The sequence below is a fragment of the Neofelis nebulosa genome, chromosome 4, assembly GCF_028018385.1.
Source record: "Neofelis nebulosa isolate mNeoNeb1 chromosome 4, mNeoNeb1.pri, whole genome shotgun sequence".
Classification (NCBI taxonomy): Eukaryota; Metazoa; Chordata; class Mammalia; order Carnivora; family Felidae; genus Neofelis; species Neofelis nebulosa.
In genome coordinates this window covers 141,218,729-141,236,964 of record NC_080785.1, presented here as the reverse complement: position 1 = coordinate 141,236,964, position 18,236 = coordinate 141,218,729, and the positions used below count along the sequence as shown (strand labels likewise).

The following is an 18,236-nucleotide window of genomic DNA, read 5'->3' as shown; positions in this document are numbered from 1 at the left end:
GGGAGCAAACTTCTGAAGAGGGAAAATACACAATATTAACACAATCAACAAGGCACTCTCTCCAGGAAAGGGAGGAAAGGGGAGGCTGTACGATTCAAGAAGCAGTAAGGGGGCTGAGGTCCAGGACCTCAACAGATTTCACTTACCTATACCCTCCGTGCAACCAAGACTCAGCTAACCAGAGAAGTAATGGAGCAGAGCCCAGAAGAGGCACAGTGCAAAGTTCAACATCGAGTTCTAAGTTAGGGACCAGGTGATGGGAGGCAGCATTAGCAAAATAGCCACTACTCCTGCCTTCATAGAGCTTTCTTTCCTTCAGAGGAAAGAGGGCACCAATCAAAAATGGAGGTTAAATAAAAGCTATAAAAAAAAGTATAAGTCAAGGAAGCTAAAACACAGGAACTAACCTACAGAGACCAAAGAAAAAGGCCTCAGTGAGTGTGGAGTGAATTAATTAATGATGAACAAGGAAATGACTCACAACCAGGAACTGGCAAGAATACAGTTGGAGATTAGGTACAGACACTGGGGTACCAGGCGAGTCAGAGACTGTCAAGGCAGAGCCCAGTGAGGTCCATGGTCAGAGCAAACTTCAGCACTGAGTCGGATTTGCTACCGGACCTGTCACCAGGCTGTCATCCCACATTCCACCTGCCTGCTTACCTTAACTTCCAGACATCACCTACTTCCAGATCCTGGTCCCACTCTCCACTTACCTGTCCCTAGTGTAGGCAGCTCCTACCACACCAAGAGTGACTCACAGCAACCTGGCCAACCCAGAGTACCAGAAGCTGCTGTGTAGACCACCCAAATCCAGTGATTAGTATTCATAAGCATAAGAGTAGTTAACACATGCCAAGAGCTTTATACATACAATCTTACTCAACCCTCACAACATCCAGAGTCAGTGACTGTTACAAGTTCCATTTTAAAGATGACGAAACAGACCGAATCAAGACCTGTCCATGTGTCCACATCTCGTACCCGGTAAAGCCGCATGCCTTGGGTTTACAGATCTGGGTCTCTGAGCTCAAAAATAATAAAAATGTAAAATATAATAACAATAATAAAAATAAAAGCTAACATTTACTAAGAAATTATTATAGGAGAGGTACTCGTGCTAATATCTTATATAGATTATCCCATTTTATTCATACCTTCCTATGAGATACACACTCACTATGTCCATTTTATAGAAGAAAATAAAATTCTTGGGCAACACAACTTGCCCAAGATCACCCTCGGCCTGTAAGAGACTGCCCTATGTATTTGCGAACTCCTAACGCTCTTCATCGCATCACAACAGAATGGTAGCAAAGGAGGAGCCATAAAGAACTGGAACCTTGCTTTCTAAGTGTGGCCCATGGACCAGCAGCATCTGTACCACCTGGGAGCTTGTGAGACATGCAGGAGCTTCTGGCCCCACCAGGACCTTTCCATATCATTCCAGCCAGTCCCCAACCCACGAGAGCTGCACCCAGCTCTTTCATCTGCACTGGGAAGCCCAACACAGCTAACTCCTCCAGGCCAGGGAAGAGCTGGCCTGTTGCCTCTCAGAAGTTCAAGAGCCTAGAGGAAGCTGTGGCTTAGAAGAAGCTTTCTGTCCTGCTTGGAGGAGCCAAGAGAAGGCCTCAGCTGCAACCTTCATCTGTGGTCACTGGCTGCAGAAGCTTCTGGCCTTGCTCGTACCCACTCAGCCAGCAGATCCCAGCAACTGGGATTTCACACGGCAGTGGCCACCTGCTGTTTTTGTACCCCAGTATCACTTCCCCTCTTCTGAAGGTGCCAGCACCTCTCATTCATCAGGTCCCCTCCGTGTGATAACCAGGCAAGCAGGGCACAGCACAGCTCAGGAGGGCACCATTCACATAGATATTTGTAAAAACAAAAAAACTTTCCATCCCTCCCTCCACCTGACCATCTTTGTTGTTGTTACACCCCTTCCATACCCTCTGCCTTTACTTCTCCGTCTGGGTGGCTTTTTCCTGCCCTCCTTGGGACCACTACCTCTCTATCCACCAGCCTCATTCCTGGGAGAATCTGAACAGGAATCGCCTGTGCTCCTGGGCTGAGACAAACAACCTTACCCCAGCAGGTTCCAGCCCCCTCCTCTGCCGGTCCTCCCAGCACACACCTGCTCCGAGGCATCCTTAGAACGTCTCCGGGCACAACCGAGCAGGTACTGTCCTGCTGGTAATGTGGAGACTTAAGACAGCAATGAGTTCTAGGGTGTTTTTTTTCCCAAAAATGAAGACATGGGAAGAAGACCTTAAGCCTTGCAGAAAATGAAAATTTTGTTCTTACCATCCACCACATGCTTCAGTGATTAAACGACTACAGACCATACTCTCCTCCAAACCGTGCTCAACTAAAATATGCAAGCACTAAACCTCATGAGGGAGTACTGATACTTCCACATTATCTGTGATGGGTTTTAGCTCCAATAGCTGTGAGTCTGAGAAACTGCAAAATACACTGAATTTTAATGGAAATCTGATTCTTAATAAAAAGAGGTAAATCCATAACAAGGAAGACTAATAAACACATAAATAGACTCAGAAAGAGCCTTTCAGTTCCAGAATACTGTTGAGGTGTGCCTTTTGCAAACCTCTTAGCCAGTTTCTCATTTTCCCCTTCTATTCCTACTTATTTATCATTAAAAGAAAACCTTGGCATATGTACAAAATATCCCCCAAATATGTAATTTTTAAATGGATTTTAAACCCTCCAACGAGAACACTTTTTCCTACTCTCTTTTTCTCTTCTATTAAGTCAACACAGTAGAAAAATAAAACTACTACAATTGTGAAATGACCTCCTGGTGAGTAAAAAACGCTCAGGAAATGCTGAAAAACGAAATTGTGGTGCAGGGTAATCGAAATTCAGGCCAAGAATGCTCCTGGACACTGGATACAAGGTTTTAAATATAAATATTCAGATAGATACAAACCTACATATACACATTTTCTATAAGAAAAAAAAAACTTTTAAAAGGAAACGGTCCCCAAATACTATGGATAATCCATCAAATGGAAGGTATTTAATCAAATTAGCTTAATTATTCTGCCCTGAAAAGGAGGGTGAGGGTAACTCTAAAAAAATTAAAAAGGAAACAAATCTTTATAATAGGCAACTCTCTGGAAGCCTCCGTTTCAGGCTACTGAATTAGAATGGTCAGATGCTACTGGTTCATTCCCACGGTGGGCGTGGGGCCTACTTAATTAAAAACAAAAAAAGAAAGAAAGAAATTTAAAATAAAAATTTAAAGAATGTTACTAGTTAAAACCGGTGGTAGTGTGTATCTGAACAATAGTTGAAACCTTTACAATAATGAAGCCACAGCTCACGAAAGCATGTAACTCAGTTTCTTTTGAACGTAATTGTAATGGGTTACTATTTTTTTTCCAGCTATGAGGCATAAAACAAAGTATCAGGAAGAGAAACACAGCCTGAAACAAAATTGAGAATCCTAAGTCAGGCGAGCACAACTAGAGATACAAAATGGGACTGGGGGGGGGGGGGGGGCCCTTTGGATTTGACCCCAAAGATAACCCGGAACACAACCTATGGTTGTAGTTCATCAAATTCCAGGAGAGCTTTGTGACAAGGCTTTCATGCCCAAAGCCTTCAAAATGCTACATTCTACATATTTCCCTCCCCACACAGGACTTTCACATGTTAGACTGTACCTGATTCATTTCATGATGTTCTGTTGTTAGAATCAGTGGTTGTCACTCCTAAGTGCACTTCAGACTCACCTGGGAAACTTAAAAAAGAAAGTAACGCTGCCTGCCTCCCCTCCCACGCTCTGATTTAATTTTTCTGGATGGGACCAGCCCCAGGTGACTTGAACTTGCAGCAAGGGCTGAGAACCACTGGTTGAAAATCAATCCAAACAGGTTAAAATTATGTAAAGAAGGAAGCACCATAATTGGGCTAAGTAAATTTACATGAGGAAGCAAGGTGCCTCAAATTCCCTTCTTAATCAGATATAAGATGATACTTTAAGGATCCCAGATTTTTTCTTCATCAAATTTAGAGTCTCAATTGCATGGGAGAAATATATCTAGTTGCCCATAATGCTCCAGCTTTTACCAAAGGACTGAAGAAGTTTGGCACATCACATGCGAGACGGAGACAAAAACTGTACAATGAAGAGTGATCTATTCCATCTAGTACTCAAAATATGATAAACAAGGTAACGTGGAGCAGGGTGCATGAGGTTGTCTTATCAATTAACAACAGTAAGAGCAAATTCACAGCTACCATTTCTTGACTGCCGGTTACTGTGCTAAGCACTCTCTATGGGTTACCTCCCGGAAAATTTCAACAATTTGAAATCTGAAACAGGAATCATCACCTCCATTTCACAGATAATAAGGAAACTGAGACTCAGCAAGACTAGGACATTATCCCCAAGTCACACTAAAAGTAAGGTGTCAAACCAAGACTGTAATCCAGGTCTTTGACCCTTTAGGGTCCATTCTCTCTTTTTTTTTAATTTTTTTTAATGTTCATTTATTTTTAAAAGAGAGAGACCGAGCACAAGCAGGGGAGGGGCAGAGAGAGACAGAGGCAGAGACAGAGAATCTGAAGCAGGCTCCAGGCTCTGAGCTCTGAGCCGTCAGCACAGAGCCCAAAGCGGGGCTCGAACTCACGAACCGTGGGAGCCTGACCTGAGCCAACGTCGGACCAAATGGGCCACCCGGGCGCCCCTGTAGAGTCCATTCTTGTAACCACCACGATCTCCCATCTAGATCGCGCAAAAGTTTCCTCAATACTTGCTCCTCATAGTACAGTCCGTGGACCAATGGCATCAGCCTGAATCTCTGGCCTATTTCACATATACTGAATCAGAACCAGCAGCTTATGATCAGCAGGAGATTCCTACGGTCATTAAAGTTAAAACAAACAAACAAACAAAACACAGGTCTACCTGGACAATTCTCTCTCACAAGCTCATCATCATCTATACTGCATCCACACTCTTAAAAAACAAATCCTATCATTTCATTTCCCCACTTAAGACTATAAAATGGTTTCCCAAATGCCCTTGGAATAAAGTCCAAAATTCTTTTACAATACAGGTAACTGGACTCTGAATAATATCACTGGTGGCTGCCAGCACAGCCCTACCTCCCCAAGTCCCAAAACCAGTGATTTTTATACCCCAGACACAGAGACCTTTCCACTCATCGAACCCCAATACCCACTCTTCCTTTCCTACTTCCTCTTTCCTGCCTTCCTTCTTCCTCTAAGCTCTTCCCTGCCTAAAATTAACCACCACCCACCACCACAACCAACTCCATGCCAGCTACATTCACAGCTATGTCTCCAGGGCCTACCAGTGAGGTGCCTGGCACAGAGCTAGGTGCAGGATAAATGTGCAGAATAAACAGATGCTACTGAGGGCTTCTGCTGTTCCCTCTGCCCATCTGCTCTTTGCTCTTCCCCATTTCTCCTTCTCTGTCCCCTGCAGCACCCCTTTTCTCTCACTCACTCCTTATCAGTAACCAATAGCCTCATGGCTATTGCAGGTGTCAGCTTTAGAGAGACACCTGCCATGTCCACGTGTCCATTGCCCTGGGGTTAGTCACCAGCAGGGTGATGACTGTTTCACTTTAACCCTGAGACACCTGGAATAGGCCTAGTCCTTTCCAGAAATAGAAAGAAGCCCTCACTGACAAGGGCAGGCCGCTTTTCAATCTGATATTTAATATATAGATGGAACCACAGATCAGGGACCTCTCAGCAGGCAACGTAAAGCCGAAAGCTTGACTATCTATCTCTCTCCCCACACAAAGAGTATCACTGTGCTGGCAAGATCAATTATCAAATTTGCGGGCACACTTGACATGTGATGGTCAACCTGGCTGTTCTAAGAAATCAAATGGCAAATCCTTTTATAAAATAGACACCTGCCTCAAGTTTAAATCGTGACTAAATGTGATATATTTTCATATGTTGTTTACTTTTACTACAAAAATAAGAGCTACTAGCCATCTATTGAACACTAGCTACTGAGTGCCTGACAACATGCTCCAAGCCTTTAAAACATCACCTTATTTAATCTTTATCATCACGTTATGAGGTACAAATGCTGATTATTCCTAGTTTACAGAAGAAACCAAGGGCTAAGTGCCCTAAGAGGGAAGGCTGGGATTTAAATCATAGGCCTCCAGACTACCACTCTCTATGGCTTCTTTGCTATGTTTTGCGATTTGGATCACTTTCTCGTCTGAGAAATCACAGACATGGACATTCCCAAAGAAACAGCCCCTTGGAAGATGACCTCAAAGGCTGAGATTTTTTTCATCGCAATGTAGACACCGAAAGGAAAGCAACCTGCTACATCTTATATTTCAAAGCATTTCTATCTTAAAAGAGATTCAAGAAAAAGATGTGGGAACAGAGCTTAGGGATGCTTATGAATGCAATTTCACAAACATTTTTTCAGTGTCTACTAGTGGTCAGGCATGTGCTGGAAGCTGAACAAGCAGACTGTTAGCTGGGAGAGCGCTGGGCGGGCGGTAGGGAGGGGGCAGGAGGGGTAGGGGAGAACATCTCTCATGATGACTGTTTATGAATGTTTAGTCGATAATTTATAAAAACGTTAGTTTAGTAACTAATTATGTAGAAAGCATCTTTCACACACACAAGAGGTAAGTTACCTGCTTTATTATCTACGAACTGAAAGGGCCAATGTGCCTTCTAAAACTAAAGTTTTATATAATTCAAACAACGTATGTGTATATTTCTGATACCCTAAGTTAGCTAGTGGGTTAGAATGTAACTTGTGCGAATGCAAACACAGTGTCAGATTTTATTCTCAAGGGTCTGAAAGAAAAAAAGGGAAAAAAGCATGGGGAACCAAAACAAGACATTCCCAAAATAGAAAGGGAGCATATTGAAGCTGCATGTATATACAAATAAAGAGAGGAGCGCAGAAATATTTCCTAAAGCATTCCACCAAACGCTTCCAGGAATAGGAACAGGATGAGAACACCAAATAAAAGAAATCATGAACCTGAAAAGTCATATACAGTACTATGAGGCCTCCAGAATCCTGTCTCCTGGCAGAAACAAGAGGCTTTTGACACGAGGGCATGAGATGAAGACCATAGATCACTTTCCTCATTTATAAAATAAAGGAGTTAAATTAGATGGTTTTTAAGGTCCTTCCAGCCTTTACTCATTAGCTCCTTTAATCCATGTGGCCCCTGCACCTAAAGAGGATGGGCATATGAAGATGCTCAAAAAATATTTGCTTAATTAATAAAATAGTACCACCTTACCAATAAGAAGAGGGCCTTTACAACAATGGGTCCTGGACTATGGCCTACAAAAAACAAATTAGGAGGGAAACCTTATCTAAACAGCTTCACATCTAGTGCTCCTCCTAGCTGACTGATGGTAGAATGAAAATAACCCTGGACTAGGAAATGAATCGCTTGGGTCTAGTCTCATCTCTGACACAAACCAACCCTATGACCTTGGGTAAACTGCTTTAGCACCTGGTCCAGTTTCCTCATCTCTAAAAGAAAGGTATTATAAAGCTAAATATAGCTAACATTTGTGGAACTTTTACTATATGTCAGGAACTGTTCCAAGATCTTTGCCTTAAATTTAAATGATCTCAAAGGTTTTTGCAGCCCTAACATTTAGTCTCTGACTACAGAGGAAACATGGTATAATGGAAAAATTCCAAATTCTGTACTCAGAAACGTTGGGTTCCCTCACTCTGTTAGGTGGGGTCTTTTTCTTTTCTTTTTTAATTATTTTTAATGTTTCTTTATTTTTGAGAGACAGAGCATTTGTGGAGGACGGGCAGAGAAGGAGGGAGACACGGAATCCAAAGTGGGCTCCAGGCTCTGAGCTGTGAGCACAGAACCCTACCTGGAAGTCAGACTCACAAACTAGGAGACCATGACCTGAGGCGAAGTCAGACACTTAACCAACTAAGTCACCCAGCACCACCACCCCCACCCCCAGCATCTCAGGTGCGGCCTTTTTCTAAGCAGAGACTATCAAGGAGACTGGGTCACAATCCCAGTACTTCTATTCACTAGCTGAGTTAATTTGGACAATTTGCTTAACTTTAATTGCTTTACTAAAACTTTTAGTTTTCTTATATGTGAAATGCATATAAAATGGCTATCTCATACAGCATTTGAGAGAATTAAACTATAATAACTAAAGGTAATAAATATAAATAAACATACATTACATTTTATTACTAGGTGTGTCAGGTGGACAAATCATCTTCTCAAGTTTTTTCCTCATCTACAGATGGCAGGTACGGTGTTACAAAAAGAAGTAATATGAACACTCTGTAAATTGTCCAGTGTTAGCTGTGTTTGAAAGCATGCATATCCCCTAACACTTGGAAAAGCACATACAATACTCCCCTATCTAATACTTGTAACAGCATATACAATCAATGACGACGACACCTACAAAAGACATCTTTACTAGCTATATCTCTCCAGTACCCAACAACTGCTTTCCTAAACAATTCTCTCTAGTCCCAGCTCCAAGCAGGTGGACACAGAGGCTGCCAGCCAAGAACGCAGTGCCACCTGGAAGTTGTAGTTCCGAGTCAAAGGCCCAATCCACAGAACGGCTGGAAGTGAGACTTCATCTCCCAGGAGACACCTCGCCGCACCACATGGCACGCTGGGAGATAGAGTACCAGCCCGCCGGGAAACAGGCGGCAGGACTCCAACTCCCAGACGTCTGCGCTACTCAGGCCGCCGGCAGTAACATGGAGCCTGAGAGGGAGAGTTCAGGCACACCAGGCTAAACCGGTGCGAGTAGGAGTCGCTTTCGGTAGTCCCAGGCCCAGCCTAGGTCAGGGCCTTTCTACAACAACCACTGAGCTCATTTTTCTGCTGGTCCCCGGCACATTTCTTGAGGGATCCGAAATAATAAAGCAGTAAATCTGCAAGTGGCAGACTTCCACAAGCAAGACCTCTCTTAGCTTTCGGCTCCAGCCAGCATCCTTGGGCCACTTCGGTAAAGATCTTTAAGCTCTTTTTTCCCAAATAAAGCACTGTGAGTGGCTGATCCAAGGTCATATAACAAAAGAATCTGATCCTAGAGAGTCGCCTCCAACTCCAGTTCCACTAACCAGCCTCCCCTCCCCCCTCCCCCCCCCCACACGTTTTAAATCCCCGCGTATTTTTGTATAAAAAACTACATTAATCCATAAAATAGTCCAAACGAGTCCTCATGAGTTCCCCCACCATAAAGCCAGTGCTTTGTGTTTTCAAAATGTCAAATGTAAGATTCCCTCCCAAAACACTACCTTCCCTCTACCTACTTAGCTCCTTTCTTGGGCACGTGTTCAGCCCCCTCCCTTTGCGGATCCCAAAGCCGGGTGATTAACACAGTTTTGTTGGGGCAGCGATTTATGCTACTTGCCTATGACCTTGGAAAACCCTCAAAAAGCGGCTAGTGCCAATTACACCACCAGGTCTGGGTGCCAGGGTATCCCTGGAGCCGCTGGTGTGGCCCATGCCTTAGTTTACTCCTTTGTGCAGCGAATGAGGGGCGGGTTAGGGTTAGGGCTGTTGCTCAGAATGGGGCCTGAAAAGGTTCAAGGGGTAGGAGCGTCCTCCGGACAGGCAACCTCCCCTGCCTCAAGGAGCTGTGCGAGCCAGACCCCATCCCATTGGACTGCGGGAGTAAGGACCAGACACGAGTGGAAACCCAGACCCGCACCCCAGAAACACTCTTCGACTGGGGCTTGCCCCCTGCCCCTACCTTCCAAGATCTTGGCAGCTGGGAAGTGAAAGGCAGAGGGAGGGAGCGCGGGGCAGAAGCGGCGCCTGGGCGTGTGCCCACTGGGGTGGCCACCTGAGGGACCCGGTAACCGGAGGGCAAAAAGTCTCCGGACTATACGGAGCGGAGAGGGGACTACAATTCCCAGACGGCACCGCGGCGAGGGCGGGACCTAAGATAGCCGCTAGTCTGGACAGAGGCAAGGGCCAATAGGCGTAAAGTATGATCCTGAACTGGGCCAATCAGAAGCCATAATGTCAGTAACTCTGATTCAGGGGTAGGAAACGTTGTTTTCAAGACAGCAACTGAGGTGAGAATAGCTCTGGAAAGGGATTTTTGTCATAAACTGCACAAGCCTCCTTTTTCTCCAAGTGACAAATAAGACTCTTCAGGCTATTCTGCTTTTTTTCCCTCCTACTTCCTTTCTTCCTTTTAACTACCTCCCCCCCCCCCCCCGGCTGGATTTACTTTCACTTCCTCTACTCGCTCTGGATCGTTCTTGATTACTTAAGCCTTCTTTTCCTCATGTTTCTCTCGCCACACCGGCTCGCAGACCTTCACTTGATCCATCTTAAGACTACACTCCGCCTTCCCTGAAATCCTAACCAAAATTGTACCGCAAACTCCCTTGTCTCTTCCTTTCTACCATTTTTGTGCTGTTTTTCTTTTTAGCACTTTTCCTTACCAGTGCGGTGTGTAATTCATTTATCTTTTTTATCGTCTTGTCCCCTATAGTGAAAGATCTAACTAGATGATGATTTTTGTTCTGCTCACGGCAATATTTTTGGCACCTAGAAGTATATATATTAGTAGGTACTCAGTAAATATACTTTGAATAATTGAATGAAATCTAGAGTAGTCTTTATTTTCTATTCTCCCTTTCTTTGGTGCAGATTTATTAAATCCATCTTGAACCACCATGGGATCCTTGTGCTTGCTCCCTTTTCTAATTCAAAATCATTCTCTCAATATAGTCTAGGATGTTGGAGAAATCACTGAGTCACATGCAATTCCTAACTTCAAGATGTTCCTGGTCTAGAGGAGTATGAAAAGTAAAATGAATTTTGCGATAAATGCAATTGCAAATTGCAGAACAGCTAAATAATTGCATAAGGTCGTGCAGCTCATGTACAGGGACTAGAATCTTGTCCTTCAGACTCTCCATATTGCACACTATGCTCCTTATAGCAACCTCCCTTATTCAGGACTGCCTACTTCCCTTCTCTTTCCTCCCATTTCTAGTGCCAAGGAAGAACATATGTTTGCCAGTCACCTTTTACATTTAAGGAAAAACAAAGAGCAATTACACTTGGACAAACACCCAGATATGTCCCTACTTTGCCTGGCACCATTTCCTTTTTTTTTTTTTTTTTTTTCCTCACTTGTTTCTTTGGCCTGCTTCATTACATGCAGGTGATTACACCAAGTCTTAGATCTCTCATCCTTTCTGATGTTTGAACCCCATGGAGAGTACCAAGGTGTCCTACAAAATGTCCTGGTGTGAAATACTGATGTCCTAGGAAGCTTGGCTCTCAGAGAATGTCACTGTGGATTATGGTCAATTTACAGGTCATCACACAAACACCATGGCCACATAGAATATTAGAGAATTGTGAAAAACTAGATGAAGATAATCACAGATGAACCAGAAATGTGATCAATATGTATAGAGACTGATTTTGTGTGTAGAAATTAAAACCCCTGTTCAGGCTTCCTAGCTTAATCTTCTGTCAATTTGGGGTTGTTTGCTGTGATACAACAGTTCTTTCTAGCTTTTATGAGCACAGACTCAGCTCAGCAATACCAACCTTTCTCAGACTGACTGGCATGAGAGATTTCAACACATGTGTCGGCAGCCAGACTAAATGTGGAAGGACTCATTGAACCATGTGAAAACGGAAAGCTCAACAACTAGACTCTTCTGAGAAAGTATCAACCTATTATCACTGCATCTTCTACTTAGCAATCAAAAGGCAAATGTCATGAATATACTCAGGATTTAAACAGTGGTATCTAATGATTATGAAACCATTGTTAGGCAGCCTAGTATGAACATATACGTACTATTTCAACTGTGAGCTATGCTGTTTGCTGGGCTCAAGGTCAGCCATGACCTTCAGCAATATATACATACATAAAGAGCATTAACACATGGCACTTGCCGTGGACCGAGGACATCAAAGTGCCAAGACAATCAGTGGGGATGACTGTCTGATCTGCAACTTGATTAACAATCGCCAGGAGATAGTATCTTAGCTTGAGTTCTCCCAGAAGTATATCCTGAGACAGGTATTCAAGTGCAAGTCAGTAATTGGAGGAAACACCAGTAGAATAGAAAAGTGAAATAGGGAAGGGAAGACAGACAAAAAAGCATGTTACTACAAAGGGTGATTGAGCTTAATTCTCCTGAGGAACTATACGAAACAATGTGAAACACATGCCATAGACTGAGCTATCCCACCAGAGGACAAAAGAACTATGTTGTTTAAATACTAACTCGCATCAGTCAGTAATTGGAGTCTGTTTTCAGAGGCAGTTAAGTCCCTGGTTCTTCGGGCATGCTATATGAGGAGGCAGAGTTGCCTCAATGTCCAGAGAAAGCCAGGCAGCCAGGTGCTGCCATTGAAGTCAGGCTGGTGTATCCTGAAATGGCAAGGGAATAGGGGGTACTGGCAGGGCACCAAGAGGATCTGCTATAGGTGGCTTTGTGTCACCATAAGCTCATATTGCTGACACTAGCAGAATAAGAATAATTCAAAACTTACATACCAAAAACAAAACAAAAAGCAATCTATCACCTTGTATATTTCATCATGTGAACAATTAATATAGACAGTACTTTCTAAATTCTCACTAACACAAACAAAAAACAAAATCTAGAGCAACAAAAGCCTCTCGCACTGGGAACTCTGGGGCCTTGAGGCTTCAGTGGGACTGGGGTTTAGTGAAAGGGAAGGAAGGAGATTGAGAAAAGGGGGAAAGGGAATTGAAAGAAATATTCCTGAAGACAATATGTTATTCATTTTGCGATATTGCAGAAACACATATAAAGGGCTCGGGATCTTTGCAAAATTAACACTAAGTACACAGACTGTGGTCTTTAGACCAAGAAGACAGTTTTGTGAAAGACCTCTATGCATAGTCCATTGTAGCACTTCTTCACAGCAAATAGCTTTACTTGAAGTTATAGTCACCATTTATTTGTCTTTCTGTTTATCATTGATCTCCTCCAAATAAAATGTAAGCTCCCTGAATGCATGAAATTTCCTTATGTCTTACTCAATAGTAGACACTCAATAAATACAAAGTAAATAGGGAAAGTGCTAGAAGGGTCCAACATTATACCAATCATTACCCTGTGCCAAGCCATGAAGTAAAGAGACAAAAGTGACCCTACAATAACCTCCCATTATCACAAAGCTTGAGACCATCCTAACATGTGGAAAGCCTGGTGGTCACATACTCTTCCACTTAAGTCAAACACTCCTCCCAACAGCATCCTCTTCAAGCACACAGGACCCACAAGGAAATCCTTACCATGGAAATAGAATTTCAAAAGTAGAAAGGCATTCGAGGTCAAAGAGTTCAACTCTCTGCATAATTCATCTCAGCCATATGTTATAGGTCATAATCCAGAACTTGGGAGATATTTGGAAAAATCCTCTCTAATAAGAAAATATTGTATTAGGAAAAAATGATGCATTGTTTCTGTAATACAAATCATACAAAGGTTGGGAAACTCAGCTGTACCCAGATGCTCACGTCTCCTTCACAAATTTCTCAGCCCATAATCATTTAGCTTTTTGGCTGTTATTGGAGAAATCTGGTTGTTAATAAGAACCATCTTGTGATGTGCTGAAAATTCTGTAAATTTTTTCCTTATCTTTTTTTTTTACCCTCTCCTCTTATTTATCCCTTTGTTGTCCTGTGTTAAATATATTCCTTGGGTGGATTTGTTCATCAGATATTTAGAGATCGGTCTATTCCCTATAGTTAGTGAACATATGCATGCTGTCTCCTTTTAACTATGCCTCATAAATAATCACACTTAATCCTTCTTACTGCCATCTTTTCCAATCATCTTCCAGTTACCTAGAACATAAGGTGCATAAAACTAAGCTCAGTGTCCAAGCTGTGATCTCACTAGGGTGGCTCAAAGATAAGCTCTGATTTTTCCTCACTCTCTTTCAAGAAATTATGCCTCTAAACACATTATGCCTAGTTTCACTGCAGCTTTAAAGGCATTCCATCATTCTTGGGTGGGGGGGGAGGGGGGAGGAGAGGGAGGAACGCTTTTTAAAAGCATTTCCTAAAAATTAAAAAGTATATTTCTTTCATAGAGGACTTAGTGCAGGGTGGGATGCAGCTTCGGCTCAGTTTTTCATGTATGGAGGGTTCCTCTGGGCCAGCCACTGTGCAATGGGCTGGGATTCACCAGTGAATCAGACACAGACCCTGATATTGCACTGGAACAGAGACCATAAGCAAATAAACTAGTGAACAAATCTATGTGATGCTTTATATATTTTTTTCCAATATATGAAATTTATTGTCAAATTGGTTTCTATACAACACCCAGTGCTCATCCCAAAAGGTGCCCTCCTCAATACCCATCCCCCACCCTCCCCTCCCTCCCACCCCCCATCAACCCTCAGTTTGTTATCAGTTTTTAACAGTCTCTTATGCTTTGGCTCTATGTGATGCTTTAGAAGTCGATGCCAGAATGAGTCAATTCTACCTGTAGAGGAGGAGAAGGGGAGTTCTAGGCAGAGGTAACAGCATGTGGAAAGTGCCAGAGCTCAGACAAGGTAGAGTCATTGGTCCACAATCCAGAGTAGAAGTAAGGCAGTGGGGAAAGCAGCTGGAGGAGTCCCAAGAGCCAGTTCATGATGGTTTCACAAGCACACTTCTTAGTTTGCCAAAGAGCAACTGAGAGCCTTGTAACTATCAAACGAATTACTTAACTTTGAGGCAAATAGAAAAATGCATTCAACAAATATTTATTGAGCACCTACCAATGGCAGGCATTGTTCTAGTTATTAGGGGATGCAACAGTAAATAAGTCATAAAAAATCCCTACCTTCATGGAACTTCCAGTAGAGAAGACCATACATTAGTACACAAATTTATAATATATGGTAGGATGATGAGAAATGCTAAGGAAAAAATGCAGAGTGGGGGGCTATAAGATGATGGGTGATCTTCTGTTAGCTAGGATGGTCAGGAAGGCCCTTTGAAGAGATATCATTTGAACAAAGATCTCAGTGAAGCTTGGGGGCCTCAGTGAAGTGAGGAAGTCTATGGAAGAATGTTCCAGAGAGAGGGAACAGTATGTGCAAAGTCCTTAAGATAAGAACAGGCTTGACATGGTGGAAGAATAGCAAGGCAGTCCACGTGGCTGGAGAAGAGTCAATGAGAGGAAGAGCCATACAAGAGGAGGTAAAAGGTAATCAGAGGCCAGAGCATGTAGGCCACAGTAAACCTTAAGGGAAAATAATAAGCTATTCCATAACTGTACTTGCCAGATGGTGTATATAGTATGATCTATTTGTGTAATCATTAAAGGATTGTGTTACACATATAATTACCAAGGTCCATAATCACTCATCCAAAACTTTTGGGACAGGTGTGTTTTGGAAATTAATCTTACCGTTTTTAGAAAAGGTAAGATGTTGGGGCACCTGGGTGGCTCGGTCAGTTAAGGGTCAGACTTCAGCTCAGGTCATGATCTCACAGTTCGTGGGTTCAAGCCCCGCGCCGGGCTCTGTGCTGACAGCTCAGAACCTGGAGCCTGCTCCGGATTCTGTGTCTTTGTCTCTCTCTGCCCCTCCCCCGCTCACACTCTGTGTGTGTCTCTCTCTCTCTCAAAAAATGAATAAATGTTAAAAAAAAAGAAAGAAAAGGTAACATATGCCTACATTATATCTCTAGTGTCTACCACTCCTACAGCCGCCTTAGAACAGGACCCTGTCATCAAACATTGACATTTGTGCAACAAAACATACATGGGATAATCAAATGCTATAAATAGGCCAGACTTCTGGTTTTCAAAATTTTTGGATTTTGACATTGCAAATGAGAGATTGTGGACCTATACCTGCACCTCTGGTAGGAAATTGGGAGCATCAAAATAGTTGTGAACGATGGTTGGGGAAATGAGATGGCGTGGCTGTGGCAAGAGTATCTTTTATTCGACTTTATACAGTTCTGAACTTCTGACCAATATTTTTTTTTGCCATGTATTAGTTATGGCATTGAAATAACACTAGTTTAAATTAAAAAATAAAATAAATGTGGACTCTAATGATTCTATTCTTGTAGTCTTTGGGTGCTCAACAAGATGGACTGTATTAAGGGAAAATATTTTAAGCAAAAAAAGTAATGGAAAAGATTTTGAATGTGCATTACAAAATTGCTTCTGAGTTTGAATGCTTTAGTCATGACACTCAACTTTTTCTGTGTCCTCTGTATGCTTTTCAGATTTTCGTTTTTTAAATATCTTTTGTGGATTGGAGAAAGTCATAGTATCGAGATGACTTTTTTAAGGAATAGGAAAATTCATTTCTAAAATTCAGTATAAAATATATTTTTTAAATTTATGGTAAATCACATTCCCTAATGTTCCAAAAACGTTCTTCTGTTTTCTTAGAGAACACGGTCCATTCTCTGGACTTATAGTTGTTTCTGTTTTGTTTCATTTTGTTTTTAAAACGAATCTGTGGGGTTTTTGTCTGTTTTGATAACAGGATGTCATGCTTGTGGTAAATACTTGCCTGAAAGAGATTTATAATGTGCAAGCCCCTAAAATATTTAGACATTCTAAAATTGTAATTTGCCAACCTCCCTATTTCCTACCACTCTCCCCCAACAAAAATTCGGAGAGATGTATTTAACAGATGCCGTGTTCTGTGGTGAATGTTATTGGCTATGTGGTTGAAAACTGTAATTAGCCATGCCTCACTGATTCATACATGAATCGTTTTGAGGTTTATTATTCCACCAGAATGTTAATGAACATGAATACAAAATACTCTGAGAGATTTTCTTTTTATCTTGGTAAAGTACATATGGTGAGGGAAAAATAATCGTTTAAAATAATTAATGAAAAACTACTTCATTTATAACTAGATCCTTGATTTTTTGAATAGTAAATAAGACTGTATAATTTATTGGAGCCTTGTGTCCAAAAAACAAACAGTAACACATTTCAATTAATAAACCTGCAGGACCCCTACCAGGTAAATTTTAATCAAACCCAGGAGTCCTAACTTTTCTGACCTTGTCTCTAGTTTCCAGCTAAGAATCAAGCTGACGAAGATGCTCCCGTGTGTTTGAAAACAGAATGGGCATGAAACCAACATTCACAGTTCAGGTGTCATTTATGAGTAGTGTTCTCTTATGAACCTAGTTGGAAATAAAAGTAATTTAGGGGAAATGATATTTCAGCACTGCCTTAATCTAGCAGGGATTTTCTTCATGAGAAAATTAAACCAAACACACAGTGGAAGTATGACTTAACTGGGCCGGCTTCTGCATTTAGGGTCACCAAAGCATACTGTAAATGGAAATCAGATTGCTTTAGAATCCAAGAACAAACTCTACTTTTGACCTTTAGAAAGCTCATGATGTATATGCCCGCAAAATAAACAAAATAATTTCAAAGTAAATTCGTTGAGTGCACCTGACCTTTGAAACGGAGCAGATGATGTTAATCAGATTTGTACAACTTTAATCTAGCTCAGCTTCCATCTCTCCATGTAGTTTTTAAATATCATAAAGAAGAGTCTCACAACAGGGAATCTTTCAAATCGGAATAGATTTAGAAATGGAACAGAATGTATGACCTTGCCCCAAACAATGAAGTATAACTAGGACATGTAAGCAAGCAACCATTACGACTATAACCCAATATACATGCTCCTGAGGAAAAGTGATTTTTTTTCGAAATATTAACTTAAGCACATGGTAGGCAACTTCTCAATATTACAGTAAACTATGATTTGAGTCCTGATACAGTGGAAGGCACCTTGGAGGAAACTTTGAGTCGAATATGAGCTGCATATTATAAAAAGGTGGTCCATCTGACCACTGCATCTGTTTTTATCCAGCCATAACATTTCTTCATTTTGGATCTTTGAATGTTTGAGCCATGGCCTTTTTTGAGTAGCCTGTTAAGTAACTCGGTAGACACATGCTTTCCTCCCCAGCATCACCTCCTTTGGGTAACCAACCCTGACCCCATCCCACAGTAATCCTTCTCATTCTGAGTGGCTCTGATGGAGCTGACCACATTGGTTCCTTCCACCAAAAGGTAAGGTGATGGGCGCGGCGTGGGGGGTGCAGAGGGTGGTTCACAGAAAACAAGCTGGACATAAGCACTCCAAGCCACTCGGCCACATGATTGGTTCAGGGATGGGCACACGCACCAAGCTGAGCCATTCTTTTCAGGTGTT

At 42.1% G+C, this 18,236-nt stretch overlaps 1 protein-coding gene across 4 annotated transcripts in view; it reads right to left on the bottom strand.

Annotated features, from left to right (window-relative positions):
• The window catches only part of FHIT (fragile histidine triad diadenosine triphosphatase), a 1,415,554-nt gene extending 1,405,636 nt beyond the window's left edge, over positions 1-9,918 (bottom strand). For all 4 annotated transcript variants that reach the window (XM_058726336.1, XM_058726335.1, XM_058726337.1 and 1 more), the window contains exon 1: positions 9,766-9,918. The gene's annotated coding sequence lies outside the window, so the exon portion shown is untranslated. The remainder of the gene's footprint in view (positions 1-9,765) is intronic.
• Positions 9,919-18,236: the final 8,318 nt, after the last annotated feature.